This window comes from Primulina huaijiensis, chromosome 9 (genome assembly GCF_012295235.1).
Source record: "Primulina huaijiensis isolate GDHJ02 chromosome 9, ASM1229523v2, whole genome shotgun sequence".
Lineage (NCBI taxonomy): Eukaryota > Viridiplantae > Streptophyta > Magnoliopsida > Lamiales > Gesneriaceae > Primulina > Primulina huaijiensis.
In genome coordinates, this window is record NC_133314.1 from 11,026,367 (window position 1) to 11,033,940 (window position 7,574).

At 43.2% G+C, this 7,574-nt stretch overlaps 2 non-coding genes across 2 annotated transcripts; both read left to right on the forward strand.

Moving 5' to 3' along the window:
• The first annotated feature begins 1,113 nt into the window (after nt 1–1,113).
• Nucleotides 1,114–1,187, forward strand: TRNAF-GAA (transfer RNA phenylalanine (anticodon GAA)). The gene has a single exon. It is a non-coding gene; the product is annotated as a tRNA-Phe (tRNA).
• A 250-nt stretch (nt 1,188–1,437) lies between these two features.
• TRNAP-UGG (transfer RNA proline (anticodon UGG)) lies at nt 1,438–1,512 on the forward strand. The gene has a single exon. It is a non-coding gene; the product is annotated as a tRNA-Pro (tRNA).
• The last annotated feature ends 6,062 nt before the right edge of the window (nt 1,513–7,574 follow it).

Sequence of the window (7,574 nt, forward strand, 5' to 3'; positions counted from 1 at the left end):
ATGAATACAATAAGATTTATGGCTACACAAACTGTTGAGAACAGTTCTAGATCGGGCCCAAGACGAACTACTGTAGGGAGTTTATTAAAACCATTGAATTCGGAATACGGTAAAGTAGCTCCGGGATGGGGAACGACTCCTTTGATGGGTCTTGCAATGGCTCTATTTGCGGTATTTCTATCTATTATTTTGGAGATTTATAATTCTTCTGTTTTATTAGATGGAATTTCAATGAATTAAATCTAATCTAGTAAGAACCACAAAATTCTAGCTTTTGGTAGTTCGATCGCGGAATTTATTTCTTTCTGTATTTCCGGAATATGAGTGTGTGACTTGTTATAATGGATTCTATTGATAGTACAGAGAATTGGTCTGTCACCTTGATAGAGATGGTTCTACTTCGTCGGATATTTATCCGAGTATCTGGAACACGGACTATATGAACTAGATTAAGAAATATTTGAACTATGATTCATAGTTAATATTATTTATATATATATATTATATTTGACCTNAAGAAGGCGTCGCCCAACGAGTGGCAGATCTGGATAGAGTCTCGCTCATAGAAGAAGAGTACGCGCGCTACGGCTTAGGCAGTTGATCGGATCAGATAGCCCTTCGGGCAACCAACCAAACCCGGCACATCCAATCCCATTCCGATCAACAACTTGGAGGTATGGCTGAGTGGCTTAAGGCATTGGTTTGCTAAATCGACATACAAGAAGATTGTATCATGGGTTCGAATCCCATTGCCTCCGGCACGGAAATGAAAGGGGCGGGCGAAATTACGTGAGAGAAAGAACCTCTTGGTGGAGTCCAGTCCCCCGAATAGCACTCCTTAGTGACTAGGAGCAGAGAGCCCGTTGCGCCTTGTTTTTATTTAACCGGCCTATCTTCTTTCTAGTTGCAAGCTCCCTCCGGCCGTCCAGTCCCTGGACGTCTCTCGGTTCTTGAGCATGTTGGGGGATTAGGCGGCAGTTGAAAGAGCTGCTCGAAAGCTTGACGAACAAGCGAAAAAGCCTATATATTCTTATTAGTCAAGGGCTTTTCCCTTACTAGTAAAGTGGTAAGGTAGGGCGCTATTCGATGAAGAAAACATACTTTAGGAAAGTGGTTCAGGTAGCTCAGCTGGTTAGAGCAAAGGACTGAAAATCCTTGTGTCAGTGGTTCGAATCCACTTCTAAGCGGGCGAAGGGTCCAAAGGACACGTAGCCGGGAGCAAGCCGGATTTTTAAATTCAAGTGAAAGAGTCAAAAAAATGTGAGCGCTCCTCCACTATACGGCTTTTTGGCGTCCTTGTCTTGCTGGAGGCAGATTTTCTAAAAAAAGCGGTTGATTACTCGGATTGGTTCTCGCATCCCTGTGCCCAAAAGGATGGGCGAGTTCGGTTTGAGTCTTCATCGATCGGGTGGATCTATATGCTCCGGGGTGGTGAGACGAGGTGTAGCGCAGTCTGGTCAGCGCATCTGTTTTGGGTACAGAGGGCCATAGGTTCGAATCCTGTCACCTTGATGTGGGGCCGGAGTCAGCCTCAAACGTAAGTAACTTAGTGCAGTGCAACCTTTCTTGGAAATGAAAATGGAAAAATCGCGCTTACTTTACTATGTTATTCCGATCACACAAGCCCTTTTTGAAGATTTTCCGACGATGGTCTATTCCTTTCCTATTCCTAGCCACTATCGTTTTCTTTTTTCATCTTCTTTGTCTACAGGTTGGCCTTCTTTGATTGCCAAACAGTATGCAGGATCCTCTTTCACTTCGATCTCTATTGGCCGGATATTAATACCTTATACTAATCATGGAAGCTAGTGTGGCCAATGCGTTAGCATGATCTACGACCAGCCTTGCAATTCTGCATGTTGAACTTCTTCAGCAGATTATTGGCATATTTCTCTTGAGAGATGAAAATGCCAGAGGTAGCACTGCTACCATCCCTAGGAAGTAATTCATCAACCCAAAATCTGAAAGCTGCTCATCATATCTTTCATGATGAAATAGAGGTTTTTATGCCTGTGACAATAAGATCATCCACATAGAGTTCGAGAATGAGAATCTCAGATGTGGATTGGCATTTCATATACAATGTTGGCTCACTGCAGCTCCGCCTGAAACCTTGACTTATAAAATAAGAATAAACCTTGCTGTACCAAGCTGTTGGAGCAGCCATAAAGAAAGAGCCTTTTTCAGCTTGAGGACTTTCTTTTCTTGTCTTTTCTCAATGAATCCAGGGGGTTGCTTTATCTTCTTGAAGATGACCATTGGTGAAGGCAGATTTGATTTGACATCAAGTTGATACACCTTCCATCCTTTTGGAGCAGCCAATGCTAAGATAGCTCTAACTCTTTCTTGTCTTGAAACTGGTGCAAAGGTCTCATTATCATCGACTCAATACTGCTGTGTGTACCCCTTCACCACCAATCTAGCTTTGTATTTTTGGATAGAACCATCAGGGTTTCATTTGATTTTGAAACCCATTTAACCCCAATGGCATCTTTGTGAGCAGGTTTTTCCACTAACTCTCATGTATTATTATTCTAAATCATTCTCCTTTCTTCCTGAATACCATTTTATCCACTCCTCTGAATTCCATCCACCTTCGCTCCCGTCTTTGTGTGTTTATTGGGGATGGGCCAAATTACAAAGGTTATCTCCTTGTCTTGATTTACAGTCGTGAACGGGTCTATACCAGTCGACATGTCATTTTTGAATGATGAGTCCTTACCTTATTCTAGTGTATTTTCTTTTACTTCCAATTCTTCCTCATCAAATGAGACAAAAATTTCACCCATAGTCCTGATGAATTCTCCTCCACAGTTCACGTCTCAAATTTCTTTTCCATACCGCACACCACCTACTTGTAGTGATCTTCCTCCTGCTTCTATTACATCTATAGCCACCACTTCTTCTTTGACTAATACAAGTGCACCACTTCACTCGTCCTTTTCCATGTCAGACTCCACTATTTCTTCTTCCCATGAGGTTTTTCACCCTAATGACTCTCCTGCCAGAAGGGGAGGGATAAGATTAAGAAAAGTCTGGTTGCTGCTCGAGTCGGGTACCGGGGCTTGACAATTTGAATAAAGGCAGATTGGTTGGAATACATGGAAAAAGTCTTTCATGGTATTGGCAACTCCACTTGGAGAGCTAGAAGGCAAGGCAGGAACTAGATCCCAAACGTGCTACTCTTTTCTTTCGCTTCTTTGCTTGCTGGCTTTCCAGTCCGTCCTGGAATGAATGGAATGACTTCCCGAAGCTGATTTATATAGGCAGGTGAAGCCCTTTCATTTCATGCTTAGAGGAATGGGTTATGTTATGTCAATGTTGTTGGCTTTCGTGAGTGAAGGTGAAGAGTGGCCAAGCGGTGTATTTAATAAAGACTAAGACGAGACCAAGTGCGGATACCGGGCAAATGCCCGATGAGGTTCTTTCTCTTTCTACTGGTGGCATCAGGAGGATATAGACATTATTTGATTTCAAATTGTTGTGCGTTTGAAGGCCTCTTTGTCGCTGTCTGTGGGGCCCCTCTACCAAAAGTTGATCAAGCTCTTTCTCTTTACAAAGATGCTCAACAAATCATTTTTCACTATTTCATTAAGCAGGTATGCTGACGAGCTTGAGGAATGGGAATAGTGTGGTTGTGCTTACGAGAATGTAAAGAAAGATACAGTCATCCGGAGACACTCAACGCTTGCTTAAGACCAGCGTGAGTTTTGCAATTGGAATACAGAGGGGCTTCAACAAATGAAAGGGTTTACTATCGTAATTGGTTGACTTGATCCAATGTGACCTCCTTTCAAGGCTAGATCAAGGACATCTCCATACTCTTCTTTGGCTCCAGAATCTGCGACTGGTTCCATGGATGCATTGGATTCAAGGGATCGCTATATCAATTTAGCAACTACTTTAATAGAGGCAGCCTCAAGTCCTTGAGAATTCTAGTTGGAAGATCCTTAGGATCCACCGATATTGAAAGATAGGGTTGGGAATAGGCCAAGGTAGTTCTATCTCTTCGATTGGGTTTCCTCTTCTCGTTGGGACTTGTGCCACGATTGGCTGATTCCATTAACTGCTTTTGTGGCTAGCATTCACTGAGATCAAGGTGAGATGCCCTCCTTCTTGGGGTTGTTGGTGGACCAGGTGCCTCTAACCCTTGGTTTGAACCCGCTTTTATGCTCCGGTTATACTTTAGTACAACGCCGGGTTGCCCTTTTTCCACTCTAGGCATACCAGGTCTTTTTTCAGATTAAGCATTACCTTACTTCTAGAACCCCTCTTATCTAATATTTGTTGATATTCGTAAAAAAATACAAACGTTACTTGTACTAGCTTGGCTACGCGACCTATTAACTGAAGCATGGCATATTGATCTATTCTTTCTTTCTTAAGGAGGCTACTAGGCTTACACTACTATAACGTAGTTATTTTATAAGCCACCTCTTTGATTTCAATTTCTTTTTCTGGATATTTTTTATCGTAAAATTCTTTTCTTGGTACTAATGGAACCGGGCGATTCGCCTTACTATATTGAATGAGATTTCTCTATTTCACCTTCCTTGCTCACAAAACCCAATCCACGAGAAAGTTCTCAAAGCAGCTGAGATCATCATGAGTAGCATCGCTCTCTTTCTCCTTCGTTCATGTCTTTTTTTTGATATGGCATGGCGAGAAGTTGCCAAAGAAGGGCTTAGCAAGACTAAGTTTTACAGAGCTCTTTTTCTTTCCGACGTAACTAGAACCTGCCAAGGTGCCCAGCTAAAGCCAAAGATCAATTCAATATCACCGGAGTCGTGAACAGAGAAAGCCTAGTCTACCGCTCCTGGGTCATACCCTAATCGACAGCTAGCTAGAAAGAAAAGACATTATCTCTATCAACTCTCGCTCTCGCCTCTATAACTAGCTAACTCGACTCGAATACACGCTTCCTCGACACGGAACGGAGAGGAAAGAAAGCAACTCTAAGACTAGAAATCTCATAAGAGAAGAAGAAATGATGTTTTACTGTCTTCATTCAAGTCAGATAGTTGATCGAGAAAGCACTTTCAAAGAAGCAAGGGACGAGAGGGTATCAAAGAGAAAACCACTGTTTAGAAAGATAGCAGCCAGTTCAACTAAAGAGCTCATTATCTCTATCCCACTTCGAACTCCAAGTGTGTTGCGCAGTGGAATTTTCATTTCACCAGAAAGGGATTCGGATCAAGAGAGTAAAGTGACTTCAGGGCTTGGCTAGACTGCTTTCATTTCACAGGCTAAAAGGTAGAGGTGAACACCCGGAATCAAGTACGCGTTCCAGCCTGAGGAAAGCTATACGCCTTCTATTAATTAAACTCGGCCTTCTGGTTCATGAGCATAAGGCTGCTTTTCACATCCTCCAGCAGCTAACAGTCTCCTATGTCATTTCGTGAATTTTATCAATCCATACAAGAAATTCAAATAGTATTTTATTATATGGCCTAGAAAGGGGGTGAACCGACCTTTCTTTTTGCTCGGCCAAAGACCCCCCTGGACTGTGCATTCGACTCAAGAGAAGAGAATCTTTTAGGTTTTTGCCTACATGGGCTTCTTCAACAATAGTTGATTCTATCCGTAAAAAAAGAAAGAAGCAGTTATGCCATTCGCCACCTTCGCCCTAGTACTGGGTTTTTAATGGGTATTTTAGCTGATCACTACGCCAAGTTATTATTCTTTACTCTATTGGCGGGCTCGCGGAACTACTTGAGCAGTGGAGCCACTCCATTTGATTACTAGTTATTTATGTTGCCCGTCTTTAATGCATACTGATTGAGTTTAGCCCCGGCGGGATTTCTCGACTCAAAAAAAAGAGCCATCACAGCTTATGAAAGAGCAGCTTGGAAAGAGACAGATGTAAAGTGTTTCAAACTCCCCTTCCCCATCCTTTGACCCTGCTTACTGGCTTGAATCCAGGGTAAGAAAAATTTCCTTTCAGCTTGAAAAAAAAGCTTTCATTCAATACTCCAGCTTTCGATACTTCTTATTCCTTCCCGCCCGCCCCTTGCCGAGGGGGCGTACGTTCTACTTCCTTCTGGGGCTCCGAGTGGTTAAGGGTGTTAACCGGCTTATCTCCTTTCAGTCGAGCCTCTCCTCGATTCATTTTAGTAAAGAGCGGAACCAATGGAAACCACCTTGATGAGAGATTGCCCATCCAATGTCTTTGCGTGTTCTGTAAACAGATAGGGTGTTTCCGGACGTTTTCGAATATGAGGCGCTGTAAAGCCCTCTCCTTCGGCTTGCCTACTGAGGGAAAGGGACTTGCACTCGCTAATGCTGCCTTGAAGCTAAAGAGGGGCGGAGCGAATACAGAGTGAGCGGCCTAAAGAGAGGTTTCACTCTCAGTCCATCTTCCGGCTCCGAAAGAACCAAGGTTTCCTTTGCTTTGGTCGAGCTGAGCCGGAGGTAACTGTGGCCGATCTAGCAAGATTGACTCTATTACAAGGTGAATCAGTGGAGCTGGCTCTGCTTGTTGATCATTTGTCTTCGGCTAAGTAGGTGAGTGATCTGGCACGGAAGGCTTTCGGGGGCCTTTAGATCTTGAGGCCACACCTCCGTAATAGTTCCTCGCGAGCATAAATGAAGATCAAGATCCCTTATTCGCAAATTGACTTCGCTTTGTATCACAAAGGCCATAATATCTTTATTTCTATACGACCAAAGCCAGCCTGGTAGACTACGAAATCCATGTACCATATTTTGTTAATCGTTCTGAAGAGTTTGTGTGAGCCGAGTGGCACATCACTACGGGAAAAGAAAGGGGCTCCATCGAGCTCTTTGGAGAGCGCCCGGAATAACAACAACTCTATTATTGTACTGTACTGCAATTGATGCGCTTTGCCAGGGTGTGAAATCCCGTTCCTTCTTTTAGCAGCAAAGATAGAAGCAGGAACTCCTTCTTTTATTCTCCCTGATGGAGCCCGGTCTATACTGATCCTATATAATCAGACACTTTTGCGATAGAATACAAAGAAAGTTTTCTTTTTCTTACTCTTCCTTTCCGGCTTCTCCCCTTACTGCTACCTCCTATCAGGGTTCATTCCTAACTCCGCACTATACTTTAACAGTAGAGCTTTACTAAAGCTATCTTCTTTTCTAGTAAAGCATAATCTGCTTACCTGCATGCAATCCACTTTGCTGACTCGCTGCTAACACTTGATGCTTAGCTATTAATACTCGCTTTCAATGAGCTTGCTATCAGCTAAGTAAGCTCCCCCTCTCACTACGTTCCTGTTCTAGCATTGCTAGATCTTCTCACCGTCTGATTCATACCTAAAGAAAGATCTCACTTCTGTTTACTCAGACTCCTCTTTCTTATCGAAGACTCTGGCATCTGGAACTCATCGGCAGCGACTCTTACCACTACAACCTAGGCACTCAGGCCTTGGAGCTGATCTGTCAGTCCATCATTACCCCAAACCTCCACTTTGAAGTGAAGCGATTTCGTTCATTCCCGAGTCGATAATAGCCAGAGGATGAAACCATATCCCTGTAATGGCACATCAGCTTACCGATTCCAACATAAGCATTCATTCAAGAGTAAGCCCCTTCTATCTCGCGCATATCAC